The sequence below is a fragment of the Triturus cristatus genome, chromosome 6 (assembly GCF_964204655.1).
Source record: "Triturus cristatus chromosome 6, aTriCri1.1, whole genome shotgun sequence".
NCBI lineage: Eukaryota > Metazoa > Chordata > Amphibia > Caudata > Salamandridae > Triturus > Triturus cristatus.
Genome location: NC_140589.1, coordinates 884,258,537 through 884,279,861, shown reverse-complemented (window position 1 = coordinate 884,279,861; position 21,325 = coordinate 884,258,537). Strand labels below are relative to the sequence as shown.

At 45.6% G+C, this 21,325-nt stretch overlaps 19 non-coding genes across 19 annotated transcripts; 8 read left to right on the top strand and 11 right to left on the bottom strand.

Annotated features, from left to right (window-relative positions):
- Window positions 1-330: 330 nt before the first annotated feature.
- Window positions 331-403, top strand: TRNAR-ACG (transfer RNA arginine (anticodon ACG)). The gene has a single exon. It is a non-coding gene; the product is annotated as a tRNA-Arg (tRNA).
- Window positions 404-1,412: 1,009 nt separating this feature from the next.
- LOC146820212 (U6 spliceosomal RNA) lies at window positions 1,413-1,519 on the bottom strand. Its single transcript, XR_014964469.1, has one exon. It is a non-coding gene; the product is annotated as a U6 spliceosomal RNA (small nuclear RNA).
- Window positions 1,520-2,299: 780 nt separating this feature from the next.
- Window positions 2,300-2,372, top strand: TRNAR-ACG (transfer RNA arginine (anticodon ACG)). Its single transcript has one exon. It is a non-coding gene; the product is annotated as a tRNA-Arg (tRNA).
- Window positions 2,373-3,381: 1,009 nt separating this feature from the next.
- On the bottom strand, window positions 3,382-3,488 carry LOC146820210 (U6 spliceosomal RNA). Its single transcript, XR_014964644.1, has one exon. It is a non-coding gene; the product is annotated as a U6 spliceosomal RNA (small nuclear RNA).
- Window positions 3,489-4,264: 776 nt separating this feature from the next.
- On the top strand, window positions 4,265-4,337 carry TRNAR-ACG (transfer RNA arginine (anticodon ACG)). The gene has a single exon. It is a non-coding gene; the product is annotated as a tRNA-Arg (tRNA).
- A 1,009-nt stretch (window positions 4,338-5,346) lies between these two features.
- LOC146820208 (U6 spliceosomal RNA) lies at window positions 5,347-5,453 on the bottom strand. Its single transcript, XR_014964632.1, has one exon. It is a non-coding gene; the product is annotated as a U6 spliceosomal RNA (small nuclear RNA).
- A 1,856-nt stretch (window positions 5,454-7,309) lies between these two features.
- On the bottom strand, window positions 7,310-7,416 carry LOC146820207 (U6 spliceosomal RNA). Its single transcript, XR_014964468.1, has one exon. It is a non-coding gene; the product is annotated as a U6 spliceosomal RNA (small nuclear RNA).
- A 778-nt stretch (window positions 7,417-8,194) lies between these two features.
- On the top strand, window positions 8,195-8,267 carry TRNAR-ACG (transfer RNA arginine (anticodon ACG)). The gene has a single exon. It is a non-coding gene; the product is annotated as a tRNA-Arg (tRNA).
- Window positions 8,268-9,276: 1,009 nt separating this feature from the next.
- LOC146820205 (U6 spliceosomal RNA) lies at window positions 9,277-9,383 on the bottom strand. The gene has a single exon (XR_014964621.1). It is a non-coding gene; the product is annotated as a U6 spliceosomal RNA (small nuclear RNA).
- Window positions 9,384-10,157: 774 nt separating this feature from the next.
- Window positions 10,158-10,230, top strand: TRNAR-ACG (transfer RNA arginine (anticodon ACG)). The gene has a single exon. It is a non-coding gene; the product is annotated as a tRNA-Arg (tRNA).
- A 1,009-nt stretch (window positions 10,231-11,239) lies between these two features.
- On the bottom strand, window positions 11,240-11,346 carry LOC146820203 (U6 spliceosomal RNA). Its single transcript, XR_014964467.1, has one exon. It is a non-coding gene; the product is annotated as a U6 spliceosomal RNA (small nuclear RNA).
- A 780-nt stretch (window positions 11,347-12,126) lies between these two features.
- TRNAR-ACG (transfer RNA arginine (anticodon ACG)) lies at window positions 12,127-12,199 on the top strand. Its single transcript has one exon. It is a non-coding gene; the product is annotated as a tRNA-Arg (tRNA).
- Window positions 12,200-13,208: 1,009 nt separating this feature from the next.
- LOC146820201 (U6 spliceosomal RNA) lies at window positions 13,209-13,315 on the bottom strand. Its single transcript, XR_014964610.1, has one exon. It is a non-coding gene; the product is annotated as a U6 spliceosomal RNA (small nuclear RNA).
- A 776-nt stretch (window positions 13,316-14,091) lies between these two features.
- Window positions 14,092-14,164, top strand: TRNAR-ACG (transfer RNA arginine (anticodon ACG)). Its single transcript has one exon. It is a non-coding gene; the product is annotated as a tRNA-Arg (tRNA).
- Window positions 14,165-15,173: 1,009 nt separating this feature from the next.
- LOC146820199 (U6 spliceosomal RNA) lies at window positions 15,174-15,280 on the bottom strand. The gene has a single exon (XR_014964599.1). It is a non-coding gene; the product is annotated as a U6 spliceosomal RNA (small nuclear RNA).
- A 1,856-nt stretch (window positions 15,281-17,136) lies between these two features.
- On the bottom strand, window positions 17,137-17,243 carry LOC146820198 (U6 spliceosomal RNA). Its single transcript, XR_014964465.1, has one exon. It is a non-coding gene; the product is annotated as a U6 spliceosomal RNA (small nuclear RNA).
- A 778-nt stretch (window positions 17,244-18,021) lies between these two features.
- TRNAR-ACG (transfer RNA arginine (anticodon ACG)) lies at window positions 18,022-18,094 on the top strand. Its single transcript has one exon. It is a non-coding gene; the product is annotated as a tRNA-Arg (tRNA).
- A 1,009-nt stretch (window positions 18,095-19,103) lies between these two features.
- On the bottom strand, window positions 19,104-19,210 carry LOC146820196 (U6 spliceosomal RNA). Its single transcript, XR_014965369.1, has one exon. It is a non-coding gene; the product is annotated as a U6 spliceosomal RNA (small nuclear RNA).
- A 1,857-nt stretch (window positions 19,211-21,067) lies between these two features.
- Window positions 21,068-21,174, bottom strand: LOC146820195 (U6 spliceosomal RNA). Its single transcript, XR_014964588.1, has one exon. It is a non-coding gene; the product is annotated as a U6 spliceosomal RNA (small nuclear RNA).
- Window positions 21,175-21,325: the final 151 nt, after the last annotated feature.

Here is a 21,325-nt window from a genome sequence, read left to right as displayed (position 1 = left end):
GTCCTCAAGATCAGCTCCACACAGACGTGGAACTGATGATGTTAATGCAGACTATTTAAGAAACTGAGGCTGATCTAAAACATTTCCTTGGATCTAGGACCATTTCGCCTGACTTTTAGGTCCTTCCTCCTCCTAAAGTCCTTTGTATAAGTTAGGAACACCTGACAGAACAGAATTTCAGGAGGTCCCTCAGGTGGGTTTACTTGTGTCTTCTGGTTGTGAGCAGTAAACATGGCTAAAAATGTTGATGGAATGGTGTTTTAAAACACACACACACACACACACAATTTCTGGTCCTCTTAAGGACAAAAGTATGGGTGTACCTACATGGGGCCAGTGGCGCAATGGATAACGCGTCTGACTACGGATCAGAAGATTGTAGGTTTGATTCCTATCTGGCTCGAAAGGGTCATAGGTCCCTGTTTTATGGTATTCCTGTGGAATTCTTATTTACCTCAGACTTGTTGTAGGTTCAATATTCTCGAGCACGGCTCATCCAGCAGTCGTTCCATGGTAGGGCTGCAGTAATAGGACCACGGCTAGTTAAAAGTTTCCCATTTGCTGATGGATTCTATGTGACGGCCGTCATGTGGTGTGCTGCTTTTGTATTTCAACATGGGTCTCTGAGTCTCTAAACTAGGAAAAAATCTTGTTGAGAAAAGTGTGTGTGAGAGGATCTGTGGGTGCAGGCAGGTGTGTGCACTTGAGTGCTGACCCATTTACATGTGTGAGAGAGACAAGCAAATTGCCTGTGGGATGAAGGCCTACAACTGGAACCAAGCAGCCAGGCATAACCACAGGTAAGGAGAGAGGAAGGCAGTTCATTATTAGAGCAGGATCATGAGCATCTTGCCCTGCTCCCTTCTGCCCCGATCGGCCACGATCGGCCAATACCTCTCTATTAGGGTGGAGGGTGAACATTTCTTGGACCTCAGAAGCTGAGGGATGCAGGCCCAATATGTCCTCCAAGGGCCTAGAGGACCCGGTGCCCAATCATGCCTGGTGTTTTTCAGCTTACCCGACCAATCTGGTTGCAAGGCGGATTTTAACAGTACTGCTGAAAAGGGACTCCCAGACAGCCCTGAGGCCATCATTTGCATAGGCCCTCCCCTTCTCTTTGTCTTGCTTCCCACAAAGCAACGCATCGCTGGCAGCAGTATAGATTTGGGGGTTGTGAAGAATAATGACAGGGAGGCTGAAGAAGAGAAAGAAAAGTCCCAGAAGTCCTGCAGGCTTCCTTGCTAAATGCAGCTGGACACATAGAGTGCACCTTCTTTACTGCGAGGTAAATACATTAAAAATGTTGAGGAGAGAAAAATTGAAAAATACATATTAGGAGGAAAGCACTGGAACCTGCTTTATTATTTCAATTAGTCTTGAAAACATAGAACATTTCTCTCCTGAAAGCTGGTAAAAATATGGAACGCTTCACGAATTTGCGTGTCATCCTTGCGCAGGGGCTATGCTAATCTTCTCTGTATCGTTCCAATTTTAGTATACGTGCTGCCGAAGCGAGCACACTTCATTGATGAACCTACAATGTTTATAAACTCTCTAAATCTACAGTCTCTAGACATAGGGTGGCCTGGCAGAGATGCTCGGATGGCCTGTAAGCATTCAAATCTGAGCCAATGGGCAAAAATGAATGAAGAGTAACAATCCATTATTCTTCACTGCATTTGTGGTCCAAGACTTCACCAATTGGAAGTATGTAGATTATGCCAGGGTTGCAAAGGCTCATGGTTCAGGCTACAGACAAGGAACATTGTGACATCACGCTGCCTGTGGAACAGTGATATTAGAGGTGAAACAGCTGCACAGTAGGTTAGGTGAAGGGCTCTGAGAGTGGAAAGGCAGCATGCCTGGGTCCCTGGACAAGGTGAGCCTATGACAAGGTGTCTGAATTTTCGCCTGTATTGTAATATTAAACACTTTATTGTTGTACCCGCCTGCTGATTAAGAAGTCCTCAAGATCAGCTCCACACAGACGTGGAACTGATGATGTTAATGCAGACTATTTAAGAAACTGAGGCTGATCTAAAACATTTCCTTGGATCTAGGACCATTTCGCCTGACTTTTAGGTCCTTCCTCCTCCTAAAGTCCTTTGTATAAGTTAGGAACACCTGACAGAACAGAATTTCAGGAGGTCCCTCAGGTGGGTTTACTTGTGTCTTCTGGTTGTGAGCAGTAAACATGGCTAAAAAGGTTGATGGAATGGTGTTTTAAAACACACACACACACACACACACACACAATTTCTGGTCCTCTTAAGGACAAAAGTATGGGTGTACCTACATGGGGCCAGTGGCGCAATGGATAACGCGTCTGACTACGGATCAGAAGATTGTAGGTTCGACTCCTATCTGGCTCGAAAGGGTCATAGGTCCCTGTTTTATGGTATTCCTGTGGAATTCTTATTTACCTCAGACTTGTTGTAGGTTCAATATTCATGAGCACGACTCATCCAGCAGTCGTTCCATGGTAGGGCTGCAGTAATAGGACCACGGCTAGTTAAAAGTTTCCCATTTGCTGCTGGATTCTATGTGAAGGCCGTCATGTGGTGTGCTGCTTTTGTATTTCAACATGGGTCTCTGAGTCTCTAAACTAGGAAAAAATCTTGTTGAGAAAAGTGTGTGTGAGAGGATCTGTGGGTGCAGGCAGGTGTGTGCACTTGAGTGCTGACCCATTTACATGTGTGAGAGACACAAGCAAATTGCCTGTGGGATGTAGGCCTACAACTGGAACCAAGCAGCCAGGCATAACCACAGGTAAGGAGAGAGGAAGGCAGTTCATTATTAGAGCAGGATCATGAGCATCTTGCCCTGCTCCCTTCTGCCCCGATCGGCCACGATCGGCCAAGACCTCTCTATTAGGGTGGAGGGTGAACATTTCTTGGACCTCAGAAACTGAGGGATGCAGGCCCAATATGTCCTCCAAGGGCCTAGAGGACCCGGTGCCCAATCATGCCTGGTGTTTTTCGGCTTACCCGACCAATCTGGTTGCAAGGCGGATTTTAACAGTACTGCTGAAAAGGGACTCCCAGACAGCCCTGAGGCCATCATTTGCATAGACCCTCCCCTTCTCTTTGTCTTGCTTCCCACAAAGCAACGCATCGCTGGCAGCAGTATAGATTTGGGGGTTGTGAAGAATAATGACAGGGAGGCTGAAGAAGAGAAAGAAAAGTCCCAGAAGTCCTGCAGGCTTCCTTGCTAAATGCAGCTGGACACATAGAGTGCACCTTCTTTACTGCGAGGTAAATACATTAAAAATGTTGAGGAGAGAAAAATTGAAAAATACATATTAGGAGGAAAGCACTGGAACCTGCTTTATTATTTCAATTAGTCTTGAAAACATAGAACATTTCTCTCCTGAAAGCTGGTAAAAATATGGAACGCTTCACGAATTTGCGTGTCATCCTTGCGCAGGGGCCATGCTAATCTTCTCTGTATCGTTCCAATTTTAGTATATGTGCTGCCGAAGCGAGCACACTTCATTGATGAACCTACAATGTTTATAAACTCTCTAAATCTACAGTCTCTAGACATAGGGTGGCCTGGCAGAGATGCTCGGATGGCCTGTAAGCATTCAAATCTGAGCCAATGGGCAAAAATGAATGAAGAGTAACAATCCATTATTCTTCACTGCATTTGTGGTCCAAGACTTCACCAATTGGAAGTATGTAGATTATGCCAGGGTTGCAAAGGCTCATGGTTCAGGCTACAGACAAGGAACATTGTGACATCACGCTGCCTGTGGAACAGTGATATTAGAGGTGAAACAGCTGCACAGTAGGTTAGGTGAAGGGCTCTGAGAGTGGAAAGGCAGCATGCCTGGGTCCCTGGACAAGGTGAGCCTATGACAAGGTGTCTGAATTTTCGCCTGTATTGTAATATTAAACACTTTATTGTTGTACCCGCCTGCTGATTAAGAAGTCCTCAAGATCAGCTCCACACAGACGTGGAACTGATGATGTTAATGCAGACTATTTAAGAAACTGAGGCTGATCTAAAACATTTCCTTGGATCTAGGACCATTTCGCCTGACTTTTAGGTCCTTCCTCCTCCTAAAGTCCTTTGTATAAGTTAGGAACACCTGACAGAACCGAATTTCAGGAGGTCCCTCAGGTGGGTTTACTTGTGTCTTCTGGTTGTGAGCAGTAAACATGGCTAAAAAGGTTGATGGAATGGTGTTTTAAAACACACACACACACACACACACAATTTCTGGTCCTCTTAAGGACAAAAGTATGGGTGTACCTACATGGGGCCAGTGGCGCAATGGATAACGCGTCTGACCACGGATCAGAAGATTGTAGGTTCGACTCCTATCTGGCTCGAAAGGGTCATAGGTCCCTGTTTTATGGTATTCCTGTGGAATTCTTATTTACCTCAGACTTGTTGTAGGTTCAATATTCTTGAGCACGACTCATCCAGCAGTCGTTCCATGGTAGGGCTGCAGTAATAGGACCACGGCTGGTTAAAAGTTTCCCATTTGCTGCTGGATTCTATGTGAAGGCCGTTATGTGGTGTGCTGCTTTTGTATTTCAACATGGGTCTCTGAGTCTCTAAACTAGGAAAAAATCTTGTTGAGAAAAGTGTGTGTGAGAGGATCTGTGGGTGCAGGCAGGTGTGTGCACTTGAGTGCTGACCCATTTACATGTGTGAGAGAGACAAGCAAATTGCCTGTGGGATGTAGGCCTACAACTGGAACCAAGCAGCCAGGCATAACCACAGGTAAGGAGAGAGGAAGGCAGTTCATTATTAGAGCAGGATCATGAGCATCTTGCCCTGCTCCCTTCTGCCCCGATCGGCCACGATCGGCCAAGACCTCTCTATTAGGGTGGAGGGTGAACATTTCTTGGACCTCAGAAACTGAGGGATGCAGGCCCAATATGTCCTCCAAGGGCCTAGAGGACCCGGTGCCCAATCATGCCTGGTGTTTTTCAGCTTACCCGACCAATCTGGTTGCAAGGCGGATTTTAACAGTACTGCTGAAAAGAGACTCCCAGACAGCCCTGAGGCCATCATTTGCATAGGCCCTCCCCTTCTCTTTGTCTTGCTTCCCACAAAGCAACGCATCGCTGGCAGCAGTATAGATTTGGGGGTTGTGAAGAATAATGACAGGGAGGCTGAAGAAGAGAAAGAAAAGTCCCAGAAGTCCTGCAGGCTTCCTTGCTAAATGCAGCTGGACACATAGAGTGCACCTTCTTTACTGCGAGGTAAATACATTAAAAATGTTGAGGAGAGAAAAATTGAAAAATACATATTAGGAGGAAAGCACTGGAACCTGCTTTATTATTTTAATTAGTCTTGAAAACATAGAACATTTCTCTCCTGAAAGCTGGTAAAAATATGGAACGCTTCACGAATTTGCGTGTCATCCTTGCGCAGGGGCCATGCTAATCTTCTCTGTATCGTTCCAATTTTAGTATATGTGCTGCCGAAGCGAGCACACTTCATTGATGAACCTACAATGTTTATAAACTCTCTAAATCTACAGTCTCTAGACATAGGGTGGCCTGGCAGAGATGCTCGGATGGCCTGTAAGCATTCAAATCTGAGCCAATGGGCAAAAATGAATGAAGAGTAACAATCCATTATTCTTCACTGCATTTGTGGTCCAAGACTTCACCAATTGGAAGTATGTAGATTATGCCAGGGTTGCAAAGGCTCATGGTTCAGGCTACAGACAAGGAACATTGTGACATCACGCTGCCTGTGGAACAGTGATATTAGAGGTGAAACAGCTGCACAGTAGGTTAGGTGAAGGGCTCTGAGAGTGGAAAGGTAGCATGCCTGGGTCCCTGGACAAGGTGAGCCTATGACAAGGTGTCTGAATTTTCGCCTGTATTGTAATATTAAACACTTTATTGTTGTACCCGCCTGCTGATAAAGAAGTCCTCAAGATCAGCTCCACACAGACGTGGAACTGATGATGTTAATGCAGACTATTTAAGAAACTGAGGCTGATCTAAAACATTTCCTTGGATCTAGGACCATTTCGCCTGACTTTTAGGTCCTTCCTCCTCCTAAAGTCCTTTGTATAAGTTAGGAACACCTGACAGAACAGAATTTCAGGAGGTCCCTCAGGTGGGTTTACTTGTGTCTTCTGGTTGTGAGCAGTAAACATGGCTAAAAATGTTGATGGAATGGTGTTTTAAAACACACACACACACACACACAATTTCTGGTCCTCTTAAGGACAAAAGTATGGGTGTACCTACATGGGGCCAGTGGTGCAATGGATAACGCGTCTGACTACGGATCAGAAGATTGTAGGTTTGATTCCTATCTGGCTCGAAAGGGTCATAGGTCCCTGTTTTATGGTATTCCTGTGGAATTCTTATTTACCTCAGACTTGTTGTAGGTTCAATATTCTCGAGCACGACTCATCCAGCAGTCGTTCCATGGTAGGGCTGCAGTAATAGGACCACGGCTAGTTAAAAGTTTCCCATTTGCTGATGGATTCTATGTGACGGCCGTCATGTGGTGTGCTGCTTTTGTATTTCAACATGGGTCTCTGAGTCTCTAAACTAGGAAAAAATCTTGTTGAGAAAAGTGTGTGTGAGAGGATCTGTGGGTGCAGGCAGGTGTGTGCACTTGAGTGCTGACCCATTTACATGTGTGAGAGAGACAAGCAAATTGCCTGTGGGATGTAGGCCTACAACTGGAACCAAGCAGCCAGGCATAACCACAGGTAAGGAGAGAGGAAGGCAGTTCATTATTAGAGCAGGATCATGAGCATCTTGCCCTGCTCCCTTCTGCCCCGATCGGCCACGATCGGCCAATACCTCTCTATTAGGGTGGAGGGTGAACATTTCTTGGACCTCAGAAGCTGAGGGATGCAGGCCCAATATGTCCTCCAAGGGCCTAGAGGACCCGGTGCCCAATCATGCCTGGTGTTTTTCAGCTTACCCGACCAATCTGGTTGCAAGGCGGATTTTAACAGTACTGCTGAAAAGGGACTCCCAGACAGCCCTGAGGCCATCATTTGCATAGGCCCTCCCCTTCTCTTTGTCTTGCTTCCCACAAAGCAACGCATCGCTGGCAGCAGTATAGATTTGGGGGTTGTGAAGAATAATGACAGGGAGGCTGAAGAAGAGAAAGAAAAGTCCCAGAAGTCCTGCAGGCTTCCTTGCTAAATGCAGCTGGACACATAGAGTGCACCTTCTTTACTGCGAGGTAAATACATTAAAAATGTTGAGGAGAGAAAAATTGAAAAATACATATTAGGAGGAAAGCACTGGAACCTGCTTTATTATTTCAATTAGTCTTGAAAACATAGAACATTTCTCTCCTGAAAGCTGGTAAAAATATGGAACGCTTCACGAATTTGCGTGTCATCCTTGCGCAGGGGCTATGCTAATCTTCTCTGTATCGTTCCAATTTTAGTATACGTGCTGCCGAAGCGAGCACACTTCATTGATGAACCTACAATGTTTATAAACTCTCTAAATCTACAGTCTCTAGACATAGGGTGGCCTGGCAGAGATGCTCGGATGGCCTGTAAGCATTCAAATCTGAGCCAATGGGCAAAAATGAATGAAGAGTAACAATCCATTATTCTTCACTGCATTTGTGGTCCAAGACTTCACCAATTGGAAGTATGTAGATTATGCCAGGGTTGCAAAGGCTCATGGTTCAGGCTACAGACAAGGAACATTGTGACATCACGCTGCCTGTGGAACAGTGATATTAGAGGTGAAACAGCTGCACAGTAGGTTAGGTGAAGGGCTCTGAGAGTGGAAAGGCAGCATGCCTGGGTCCCTGGACAAGGTGAGCCTATGACAAGGTGTCTGAATTTTCGCCTGTATTGTAATATTAAACACTTTATTGTTGTACCCGCCTGCTGATTAAGAAGTCCTCAAGATCAGCTCCACACAGACGTGGAACTGATGATGTTAATGCAGACTATTTAAGAAACTGAGGCTGATCTAAAACATTTCCTTGGATCTAGGACCATTTCGCCTGACTTTTAGGTCCTTCCTCCTCCTAAAGTCCTTTGTATAAGTTAGGAACACCTGACAGAACAGAATTTCAGGAGGTCCCTCAGGTGGGTTTACTTGTGTCTTCTGGTTGTGAGCAGTAAACATGGCTAAAAAGGTTGATGGAATGGTGTTTTAAAACACACACACACACACACACACACAATTTCTGGTCCTCTTAAGGACAAAAGTATGGGTGTACCTACATGGGGCCAGTGGCGCAATGGATAACGTGTCTGACTACGGATCAGAAGATTGTAGGTTCGACTCCTATCTGGCTCGAAAGGGTCATAGGTCCCTGTTTTATGGTATTCCTGTGGAATTCTTATTTACCTCAGACTTGTTGTAGGTTCAATATTCTTGAGCACGACTCATCCAGCAGTCGTTCCATGGTAGGGCTGCAGTAATAGGACCACGGCTGGTTAAAAGTTTCCCATTTGCTGCTGGATTCTATGTGAAGGCCGTCATGTGGTGTGCTGCTTTTGTATTTCAACATGGGTCTCTGAGTCTCTAAACTAGGAAAAAATCTTGTTGAGAAAAGTGTGTGTGAGAGGATCTGTGGGTGCAGGCAGGTGTGTGCACTTGAGTGCTGACCCATTTACATGTGTGAGAGAGACAAGCAAATTGCCTGTGGGATGTAGGCCTACAACTGGAACCAAGCAGCCAGGCATAACCACAGGTAAGGAGAGAGGAAGGCAGTTCATTATTAGAGCAGGATCATGAGCATCTTGCCCTGCTCCCTTCTGCCCCGATCGGCCACGATCGGCCAAGACCTCTCTATTAGGGTGGAGGGTGAACATTTCTTGGACCTCAGAAACTGAGGGATGCAGGCCCAATATGTCCTCCAAGGGCCTAGAGGACCCGGTGCCCAATCATGCCTGGTGTTTTTCAGCTTACCCGACCAATCTGGTTGCAAGGCGGATTTTAACAGTACTGCTGAAAAGAGACTCCCAGACAGCCCTGAGGCCATCATTTGCATAGGCCCTCCCCTTCTCTTTGTCTTGCTTCCCACAAAGCAACGCATCGCTGGCAGCAGTATAGATTTGGGGGTTGTGAAGAATAATGACAGGGAGGCTGAAGAAGAGAAAGAAAAGTCCCAGAAGTCCTGCAGGCTTCCTTGCTAAATGCAGCTGGACACATAGAGTGCACCTTCTTTACTGCGAGGTAAATACATTAAAAATGTTGAGGAGAGAAAAATTGAAAAATACATATTAGGAGGAAAGCACTGGAACCTGCTTTATTATTTTAATTAGTCTTGAAAACATAGAACATTTCTCTCCTGAAAGCTGGTAAAAATATGGAACGCTTCACGAATTTGCGTGTCATCCTTGCGCAGGGGCCATGCTAATCTTCTCTGTATCGTTCCAATTTTAGTATATGTGCTGCCGAAGCGAGCACACTTCATTGATGAACCTACAATGTTTATAAACTCTCTAAATCTACAGTCTCTAGACATAGGGTGGCCTGGCAGAGATGCTCGGATGGCCTGTAAGCATTCAAATCTGAGCCAATGGGCAAAAATGAATGAAGAGTAACAATCCATTATTCTTCACTGCATTTGTGGTCCAAGACTTCACCAATTGGAAGTATGTAGATTATGCCAGGGTTGCAAAGGCTCATGGTTCAGGCTACAGACAAGGAACATTGTGACATCACGCTGCCTGTGGAACAGTGATATTAGAGGTGAAACAGCTGCACAGTAGGTTAGGTGAAGGGCTCTGAGAGTGGAAAGGTAGCATGCCTGGGTCCCTGGACAAGGTGAGCCTATGACAAGGTGTCTGAATTTTCGCCTGTATTGTAATATTAAACACTTTATTGTTGTACCCGCCTGCTGATAAAGAAGTCCTCAAGATCAGCTCCACACAGACGTGGAACTGATGATGTTAATGCAGACTATTTAAGAAACTGAGGCTGATCTAAAACATTTCCTTGGATCTAGGACCATTTCGCCTGACTTTTAGGTCCTTCCTCCTCCTAAAGTCCTTTGTATAAGTTAGGAACACCTGACAGAACAGAATTTCAGGAGGTCCCTCAGGTGGGTTTACTTGTGTCTTCTGGTTGTGAGCAGTAAACATGGCTAAAAATGTTGATGGAATGGTGTTTTAAAACACACACACACACACACACAATTTCTGGTCCTCTTAAGGACAAAAGTATGGGTGTACCTACATGGGGCCAGTGGCGCAATGGATAACGCGTCTGACTACGGATCAGAAGATTGTAGGTTTGATTCCTATCTGGCTCGAAAGGGTCATAGGTCCCTGTTTTATGGTATTCCTGTGGAATTCTTATTTACCTCAGACTTGTTGTAGGTTCAATATTCTCGAGCACGGCTCATCCAGCAGTCGTTCCATGGTAGGGCTGCAGTAATAGGACCACGGCTAGTTAAAAGTTTCCCATTTGCTGATGGATTCTATGTGACGGCCGTCATGTGGTGTGCTGCTTTTGTATTTCAACATGGGTCTCTGAGTCTCTAAACTAGGAAAAAATCTTGTTGAGAAAAGTGTGTGTGAGAGGATCTGTGGGTGCAGGCAGGTGTGTGCACTTGAGTGCTGACCCATTTACATGTGTGAGAGAGACAAGCAAATTGCCTGTGGGATGAAGGCCTACAACTGGAACCAAGCAGCCAGGCATAACCACAGGTAAGGAGAGAGGAAGGCAGTTCATTATTAGAGCAGGATCATGAGCATCTTGCCCTGCTCCCTTCTGCCCCGATCGGCCACGATCGGCCAATACCTCTCTATTAGGGTGGAGGGTGAACATTTCTTGGACCTCAGAAGCTGAGGGATGCAGGCCCAATATGTCCTCCAAGGGCCTAGAGGACCCGGTGCCCAATCATGCCTGGTGTTTTTCAGCTTACCCGACCAATCTGGTTGCAAGGCGGATTTTAACAGTACTGCTGAAAAGGGACTCCCAGACAGCCCTGAGGCCATCATTTGCATAGGCCCTCCCCTTCTCTTTGTCTTGCTTCCCACAAAGCAACGCATCGCTGGCAGCAGTATAGATTTGGGGGTTGTGAAGAATAATGACAGGGAGGCTGAAGAAGAGAAAGAAAAGTCCCAGAAGTCCTGCAGGCTTCCTTGCTAAATGCAGCTGGACACATAGAGTGCACCTTCTTTACTGCGAGGTAAATACATTAAAAATGTTGAGGAGAGAAAAATTGAAAAATACATATTAGGAGGAAAGCACTGGAACCTGCTTTATTATTTCAATTAGTCTTGAAAACATAGAACATTTCTCTCCTGAAAGCTGGTAAAAATATGGAACGCTTCACGAATTTGCGTGTCATCCTTGCGCAGGGGCTATGCTAATCTTCTCTGTATCGTTCCAATTTTAGTATACGTGCTGCCGAAGCGAGCACACTTCATTGATGAACCTACAATGTTTATAAACTCTCTAAATCTACAGTCTCTAGACATAGGGTGGCCTGGCAGAGATGCTCGGATGGCCTGTAAGCATTCAAATCTGAGCCAATGGGCAAAAATGAATGAAGAGTAACAATCCATTATTCTTCACTGCATTTGTGGTCCAAGACTTCACCAATTGGAAGTATGTAGATTATGCCAGGGTTGCAAAGGCTCATGGTTCAGGCTACAGACAAGGAACATTGTGACATCACGCTGCCTGTGGAACAGTGATATTAGAGGTGAAACAGCTGCACAGTAGGTTAGGTGAAGGGCTCTGAGAGTGGAAAGGCAGCATGCCTGGGTCCCTGGACAAGGTGAGCCTATGACAAGGTGTCTGAATTTTCGCCTGTATTGTAATATTAAACACTTTATTGTTGTACCCGCCTGCTGATTAAGAAGTCCTCAAGATCAGCTCCACACAGACGTGGAACTGATGATGTTAATGCAGACTATTTAAGAAACTGAGGCTGATCTAAAACATTTCCTTGGATCTAGGACCATTTCGCCTGACTTTTAGGTCCTTCCTCCTCCTAAAGTCCTTTGTATAAGTTAGGAACACCTGACAGAACAGAATTTCAGGAGGTCCCTCAGGTGGGTTTACTTGTGTCTTCTGGTTGTGAGCAGTAAACATGGCTAAAAAGGTTGATGGAATGGTGTTTTAAAACACACACACACACACACACACACACAATTTCTGGTCCTCTTAAGGACAAAAGTATGGGTGTACCTACATGGGGCCAGTGGCGCAATGGATAACGCGTCTGACTACGGATCAGAAGATTGTAGGTTCGACTCCTATCTGGCTCGAAAGGGTCATAGGTCCCTGTTTTATGGTATTCCTGTGGAATTCTTATTTACCTCAGACTTGTTGTAGGTTCAATATTCATGAGCACGACTCATCCAGCAGTCGTTCCATGGTAGGGCTGCAGTAATAGGACCACGGCTAGTTAAAAGTTTCCCATTTGCTGCTGGATTCTATGTGAAGGCCGTCATGTGGTGTGCTGCTTTTGTATTTCAACATGGGTCTCTGAGTCTCTAAACTAGGAAAAAATCTTGTTGAGAAAAGTGTGTGTGAGAGGATCTGTGGGTGCAGGCAGGTGTGTGCACTTGAGTGCTGACCCATTTACATGTGTGAGAGACACAAGCAAATTGCCTGTGGGATGTAGGCCTACAACTGGAACCAAGCAGCCAGGCATAACCACAGGTAAGGAGAGAGGAAGGCAGTTCATTATTAGAGCAGGATCATGAGCATCTTGCCCTGCTCCCTTCTGCCCCGATCGGCCACGATCGGCCAAGACCTCTCTATTAGGGTGGAGGGTGAACATTTCTTGGACCTCAGAAACTGAGGGATGCAGGCCCAATATGTCCTCCAAGGGCCTAGAGGACCCGGTGCCCAATCATGCCTGGTGTTTTTCGGCTTACCCGACCAATCTGGTTGCAAGGCGGATTTTAACAGTACTGCTGAAAAGGGACTCCCAGACAGCCCTGAGGCCATCATTTGCATAGACCCTCCCCTTCTCTTTGTCTTGCTTCCCACAAAGCAACGCATCGCTGGCAGCAGTATAGATTTGGGGGTTGTGAAGAATAATGACAGGGAGGCTGAAGAAGAGAAAGAAAAGTCCCAGAAGTCCTGCAGGCTTCCTTGCTAAATGCAGCTGGACACATAGAGTGCACCTTCTTTACTGCGAGGTAAATACATTAAAAATGTTGAGGAGAGAAAAATTGAAAAATACATATTAGGAGGAAAGCACTGGAACCTGCTTTATTATTTCAATTAGTCTTGAAAACATAGAACATTTCTCTCCTGAAAGCTGGTAAAAATATGGAACGCTTCACGAATTTGCGTGTCATCCTTGCGCAGGGGCCATGCTAATCTTCTCTGTATCGTTCCAATTTTAGTATATGTGCTGCCGAAGCGAGCACACTTCATTGATGAACCTACAATGTTTATAAACTCTCTAAATCTACAGTCTCTAGACATAGGGTGGCCTGGCAGAGATGCTCGGATGGCCTGTAAGCATTCAAATCTGAGCCAATGGGCAAAAATGAATGAAGAGTAACAATCCATTATTCTTCACTGCATTTGTGGTCCAAGACTTCACCAATTGGAAGTATGTAGATTATGCCAGGGTTGCAAAGGCTCATGGTTCAGGCTACAGACAAGGAACATTGTGACATCACGCTGCCTGTGGAACAGTGATATTAGAGGTGAAACAGCTGCACAGTAGGTTAGGTGAAGGGCTCTGAGAGTGGAAAGGCAGCATGCCTGGGTCCCTGGACAAGGTGAGCCTATGACAAGGTGTCTGAATTTTCGCCTGTATTGTAATATTAAACACTTTATTGTTGTACCCGCCTGCTGATTAAGAAGTCCTCAAGATCAGCTCCACACAGACGTGGAACTGATGATGTTAATGCAGACTATTTAAGAAACTGAGGCTGATCTAAAACATTTCCTTGGATCTAGGACCATTTCGCCTGACTTTTAGGTCCTTCCTCCTCCTAAAGTCCTTTGTATAAGTTAGGAACACCTGACAGAACCGAATTTCAGGAGGTCCCTCAGGTGGGTTTACTTGTGTCTTCTGGTTGTGAGCAGTAAACATGGCTAAAAAGGTTGATGGAATGGTGTTTTAAAACACACACACACACACACACACAATTTCTGGTCCTCTTAAGGACAAAAGTATGGGTGTACCTACATGGGGCCAGTGGCGCAATGGATAACGCGTCTGACCACGGATCAGAAGATTGTAGGTTCGACTCCTATCTGGCTCGAAAGGGTCATAGGTCCCTGTTTTATGGTATTCCTGTGGAATTCTTATTTACCTCAGACTTGTTGTAGGTTCAATATTCTTGAGCACGACTCATCCAGCAGTCGTTCCATGGTAGGGCTGCAGTAATAGGACCACGGCTGGTTAAAAGTTTCCCATTTGCTGCTGGATTCTATGTGAAGGCCGTTATGTGGTGTGCTGCTTTTGTATTTCAACATGGGTCTCTGAGTCTCTAAACTAGGAAAAAATCTTGTTGAGAAAAGTGTGTGTGAGAGGATCTGTGGGTGCAGGCAGGTGTGTGCACTTGAGTGCTGACCCATTTACATGTGTGAGAGAGACAAGCAAATTGCCTGTGGGATGTAGGCCTACAACTGGAACCAAGCAGCCAGGCATAACCACAGGTAAGGAGAGAGGAAGGCAGTTCATTATTAGAGCAGGATCATGAGCATCTTGCCCTGCTCCCTTCTGCCCCGATCGGCCACGATCGGCCAAGACCTCTCTATTAGGGTGGAGGGTGAACATTTCTTGGACCTCAGAAACTGAGGGATGCAGGCCCAATATGTCCTCCAAGGGCCTAGAGGACCCGGTGCCCAATCATGCCTGGTGTTTTTCAGCTTACCCGACCAATCTGGTTGCAAGGCGGATTTTAACAGTACTGCTGAAAAGAGACTCCCAGACAGCCCTGAGGCCATCATTTGCATAGGCCCTCCCCTTCTCTTTGTCTTGCTTCCCACAAAGCAACGCATCGCTGGCAGCAGTATAGATTTGGGGGTTGTGAAGAATAATGACAGGGAGGCTGAAGAAGAGAAAGAAAAGTCCCAGAAGTCCTGCAGGCTTCCTTGCTAAATGCAGCTGGACACATAGAGTGCACCTTCTTTACTGCGAGGTAAATACATTAAAAATGTTGAGGAGAGAAAAATTGAAAAATACATATTAGGAGGAAAGCACTGGAACCTGCTTTATTATTTTAATTAGTCTTGAAAACATAGAACATTTCTCTCCTGAAAGCTGGTAAAAATATGGAACGCTTCACGAATTTGCGTGTCATCCTTGCGCAGGGGCCATGCTAATCTTCTCTGTATCGTTCCAATTTTAGTATATGTGCTGCCGAAGCGAGCACACTTCATTGATGAACCTACAATGTTTATAAACTCTCTAAATCTACAGTCTCTAGACATAGGGTGGCCTGGCAGAGATGCTCGGATGGCCTGTAAGCATTCAAATCTGAGCCAATGGGCAAAAATGAATGAAGAGTAACAATCCATTATTCTTCACTGCATTTGTGGTCCAAGACTTCACCAATTGGAAGTATGTAGATTATGCCAGGGTTGCAAAGGCTCATGGTTCAGGCTACAGACAAGGAACATTGTGACATCACGCTGCCTGTGGAACAGTGATATTAGAGGTGAAACAGCTGCACAGTAGGTTAGGTGAAGGGCTCTGAGAGTGGAAAGGTAGCATGCCTGGGTCCCTGGACAAGGTGAGCCTATGACAAGGTGTCTGAATTTTCGCCTGTATTGTAATATTAAACACTTTATTGTTGTACCCGCCTGCTGATAAAGAAGTCCTCAAGATCAGCTCCACACAGACGTGGAACTGATGATGTTAATGCAGACTATTTAAGAAACTGAGGCTGATCTAAAACATTTCCTTGGATCTAGGACCATTTCGCCTGACTTTTAGGTCCTTCCTCCTCCTAAAGTCCTTTGTATAAGTTAGGAACACCTGACAGAACAGAATTTCAGGAGGTCCCTCAGGTGGGTTTACTTGTGTCTTCTGGTTGTGAGCAGTAAACATGGCTAAAAATGTTGATGGAATGGTGTTTTAAAACACACACACACACACACACAATTTCTGGTCCTCTTAAGGACAAAAGTATGGGTGTACCTACATGGGGCCAGTGGTGCAATGGATAACGCGTCTGACTACGGATCAGAAGATTGTAGGTTTGATTCCTATCTGGCTCGAAAGGGTCATAGGTCCCTGTTTTATGGTATTCCTGTGGAATTCTTATTTACCTCAGACTTGTTGTAGGTTCAATATTCTCGAGCACGACTCATCCAGCAGTCGTTCCATGGTAGGGCTGCAGTAATAGGACCACGGCTAGTTAAAAGTTTCCCATTTGCTGATGGATTCTATGTGACGGCCGTCATGTGGTGTGCTGCTTTTGTATTTCAACATGGGTCTCTGAGTCTCTAAACTAGGAAAAAATCTTGTTGAGAAAAGTGTGTGTGAGAGGATCTGTGGGTGCAGGCAGGTGTGTGCACTTGAGTGCTGACCCATTTACATGTGTGAGAGAGACAAGCAAATTGCCTGTGGGATGTAGGCCTACAACTGGAACCAAGCAGCCAGGCATAACCACAGGTAAGGAGAGAGGAAGGCAGTTCATTATTAGAGCAGGATCATGAGCATCTTGCCCTGCTCCCTTCTGCCCCGATCGGCCACGATCGGCCAATACCTCTCTATTAGGGTGGAGGGTGAACATTTCTTGGACCTCAGAAGCTGAGGGATGCAGGCCCAATATGTCCTCCAAGGGCCTAGAGGACCCGGTGCCCAATCATGCCTGGTGTTTTTCAGCTTACCCGACCAATCTGGTTGCAAGGCGGATTTTAACAGTACTGCTGAAAAGGGACTCCCAGACAGCCCTGAGGCCATCATTTGCATAGGCCCTCCCCTTCTCTTTGTCTTGCTTCCCACAAAGCAACGCATCGCTGGCAGCAGTATAGATTTGGGGGTTGTGAAGAATAATGACAGGGAGGCTGAAGAAGAGAAAGAAAAGTCCCAGAAGTCCTGCAGGCTTCCTTGCTAAATGCAGCTGGACACATAGAGTGCACCTTCTTTACTGCGAGGTAAATACATTAAAAATGTTGAGGAGAGAAAAATTGAAAAATACATATTAGGAGGAAAGCACTGGAACCTGCTTTATTATTTCAATTAGTCTTGAAAACATAGAACATTTCTCTCCTGAAAGCTGGTAAAAATATGGAACGCTTCACGAATTTGCGTGTCATCCTTGCGCAGGGGCTATGCTAATCTTCTCTGTATCGTTCCAATTTTAGTATACGTGCTGCCGAAGCGAGCACACTTCATTGATGAACCTACAATGTTTATAAACTCTCTAAATCTACAGTCTCTAGACATAGGGTGGCCTGGCAGAGATGCTCGGATGGCCTGTAAGCATTCAAATCTGAGCCAATGGGCAAAAATGAATGAAGAGTAACAATCCATTATTCTTCACTGCATTTGTGGTCCAAGACTTCACCAATTGGAAGTATGTAGATTATGCCAGGGTTGCAAAGGCTCATGGTTCAGGCTACAGACAAGGAACATTGTGACATCACGCTGCCTGTGGAACAGTGATATTAGAGGTGAAACAGCTGCACAGTAGGTTAGGTGAAGGGCTCTGAGAGTGGAAAGGCAGCATGCCTGGGTCCCTGGACAAGGTGAGCCTATGACAAGGTGTCTGAATTTTCGCCTGTATTGTAATATTAAACACTTTATTGTTGTACCCGCCTGCTGATTAAGAAGTCCTCAAGATCAGCTCCACACAGACGTGGAACTGATGATGTTAATGCAGACTATTTAAGAAACTGAGGCTGATCTAAAACATTTCCTTGGATCTAGGACCATTTCGCCTGACTTTTAGGTCCTTCCTCCTCCTAAAGTCCTTTGTATAAGTTAGGAACACCTGACAGAACAGAATTTCAGGAGGTCCCTCAGGTGGGTTTACTTGTGTCTTCTGGTTGTGAGCAGTAAACATGGCTAAAAAGGTTGATGGAATGGTGTTTTAAAACACACACACACACACACACACACAATTTCTGGTCCTCTTAAGGACAAAAGTATGGGTGTACCTACATGGGGCCAGTGGCGCAATGGATAACGTGTCTGACTACGGATCAGAAGATTGTAGGTTCGACTCCTATCTGGCTCGAAAGGGTCATAGGTCCCTGTTTTATGGTATTCCTGTGGAATTCTTATTTACCTCAGACTTGTTGTAGGTTCAATATTCTTGAGCACGACTCATCCAGCAGTCGTTCCATGGTAGGGCTGCAGTAATAGGACCACGGCTGGTTAAAAGTTTCCCATTTGCTGCTGGATTCTATGTGAAGGCCGTCATGTGGTGTGCTGCTTTTGTATTTCAACATGGGTCTCTGAGTCTCTAAACTAGGAAAAAATCTTGTTGAGAAAAGTGTGTGTGAGAGGATCTGTGGGTGCAGGCAGGTGTGTGCACTTGAGTGCTGACCCATTTACATGTGTGAGAGAGACAAGCAAATTGCCTGTGGGATGTAGGCCTACAACTGGAACCAAGCAGCCAGGCATAACCACAGGTAAGGAGAGAGGAAGGCAGTTCATTATTAGAGCAGGATCATGAGCATCTTGCCCTGCTCCCTTCTGCCCCGATCGGCCACGATCGGCCACGACCTCTCTATTAGGGTGGAGGGTGAACATTTCTTGGACCTCAGAAACTGAGGGATGCAGGCCCAATATGTCCTCCAAGGGCCTAGAGGACCCGGTGCCCAATCATGCCTGGTATTTTTCAGCTTACCAGACCAATCTGGTTGCAAGGCGGATTTTAACAGTACTGCTGAAAAGGGACTCCCAGACAGCCCTGAGGCCATCATTTGCATAGGCCCTCCCCTTCTCTTTGTCTTGCTTCCCACAAAGCAACGCATCGCTGGCAGCAGTATAGATTTGGGGGTTGTGAAGAATAATGACAGGGAGGCTGAAGAAGAGAAAGAAAAGTCCCAGAAGTCCTGCAGGCTTCCTTGCTAAATGCAGCTGGACACATAGAGTACACCTTCTTTACTGCGAGGTAAATACATTAAAAATGTTGAGGAGAGAAAAATTGAAAAATACATATTAGGAGGAAAGCACTGGAACCTGCTTTATTATTTCAATTAGTCTTGAAAACATAGAACATTTCTCTCCTGAAAGCTGGTAAAAATATGGTACGCTTCACGAATTTGCGTGTCATCCTTGCGCAGGGGCCATGCTAATCTTCTCTGTATCGTTCCAATTTTAGTATATGTGCTGCCGAAGCGAGCACACTTCAGTGATGAACCTACAATGTTTATAAACTCTCTAAATCTACAGTCTCTAGACATAGGGTGGCCTGGCAGAGATGCTCGGATGGCCTGTAAGCATTCAAATCTGAGCCAATGGGCAAAAATGAATGAAGAGTAACAATCCATTATTCTTCACTGCATTTGTGGTCCAAGACTTCACCAATTGGAAGTATGTAGATTATGCCAGGGTTGCAAAGGCTCATGGTTCAGGCTACAGACAAGGAACATTGTGACATCACGCTGCCTGTGGAACAGTGATATTAGAGGTGAAACAGCTGCACAGTAGGTTAGGTGAAGGGCTCTGAGAGTGGAAAGGCAGCATGCCTGGGTCCCTGGACAAGGTGAGCCTATGACAAGGTGTCTGAATTTTCGCCTGTATTGTAATATTAAACACTTTATTGTTGTACCCGCCTGCTGATTAAGAAGTCCTCAAGATCAGCTCCACACAGACGTGGAACTGATGATGTTAATGCAGACTATTTAAGAAACTGAGGCTGATCTAAAACATTTCCTTGGATCTAGGACCATTTCGCCTGACTTTTAGGTCCTTCCTCCTCCTAAAGTCCTTTGTATAAGTTAGGAACACCTGACAGAACAGAATTTCAGGAGGTCCCTCAGGTGGGTTTACTTGTGTCTTCTGGTTGTGAGCAGTAAATATGGCTAAAAAGGTTGATGGAATGGTGTTTTAAAACACACACACACACACACACACACACACACACAATTTCTGGTCCTCTTAAGGACAAAAGTATGGGTGTACCTACATGGGGCCAGTGGTGCAATGGATAACGCGTCTGACTACGGATCAGACGATTGTAGGTTTGATTCCTATCTGGCTCGAAAGGGTCATAGGTCCCTGTTTATGGTATTCCTGTGGAATTCTTATTTACCTCAGACTTGTTGTAGGTTCAATATTCTCGAGCACGACTCATCCAGCAGTCGTTCCATGGTAGGGCTGCAGTAATAGGACCACGGCTAGTTAAAAGTTTCCCATTTGCTGCTGGATTCTATGTGAAGGCCGTCATGTGGTGTGCTGCTTTTGTATTTCAACATGGGTCTCTGAGTCTCTAAACTAGGAAAAAATCTTGTTGAGAAAAGTGTGTGTGAGAGGATCTGTGGGTGCAGGCAGGTGTGTGCACTTGAGTGCTGACCCATTTACATGTGTGAGAGAGACAAGCAAATTGCCTGTGGGATGTAGGCCTACAACTGGAACCAAGCAGCCAGGCATAACCACAGGTAAGGAGAGAGGAAGGCAGTTCATTATTAGAGCAGGATCATGAGCATCTTGCCCTGCTCCCTTCTGCCCCGATCGGCCACTACCTCTCTATTAGGGTGGAGGGTGAACATTTCTTGGACCTCAGAAACTGAGGGATGCAGGCCCAATATGTCCTCCAAGGGCCTAGAGGACCCGGTGCCCAATCATGCCTGGTGTTTTTCAGCTTACCCGACCAATCTGGTTGCAAGGCGGATTTTAACAGTACTGCTGAAAAGGGACTCCCAGACAGCCCTGAGGCCATCATTTGCATAGGCCCTCCCCTTCTCTTTGTCTTGCTTCCCACAAAGCAACGCATCGCTGGCAGCAGTATAGATTTGGGGGTTGTGAAGAATAATGACAGGGAGGCTGAAGAAGAGAAAGAAAAGTCCCAGAAGTCCTGCAGGCTTCCTTGCTAAATGCAGCTGGACACATAGAGTGCACCTTCTTTACTGCGAGGTAAATACATTAAAAATGTTGAGGAGAGAAAAATTGAAAAATACATATTAGGAGGAAAGCACTGGAACCTGCTTTATTATTTTAATTAGTCTTGAAAACATAGAACATTTCTCTCCTGAAAGCTGGTAAAAATATGGAACGCTTCACGAATTTGCGTGTCATCCTTGCGCAGGGGCCATGCTAATCTTCTCTGTATCGTTCCAATTTTAGTATATGTGCTGCCGAAGCGAGCACACTTCATTGATGAACCTACAATGTTTATAAACTCTCTAAATCTACAGTCTCTAGACATAGGGTGGCCTGGCAGAGATGCTCGGATGGCCTGTAAGCATTCAAATCTGAGCCAATGGGCAAAAATGAATGAAGAGTAACAATCCATTATTCT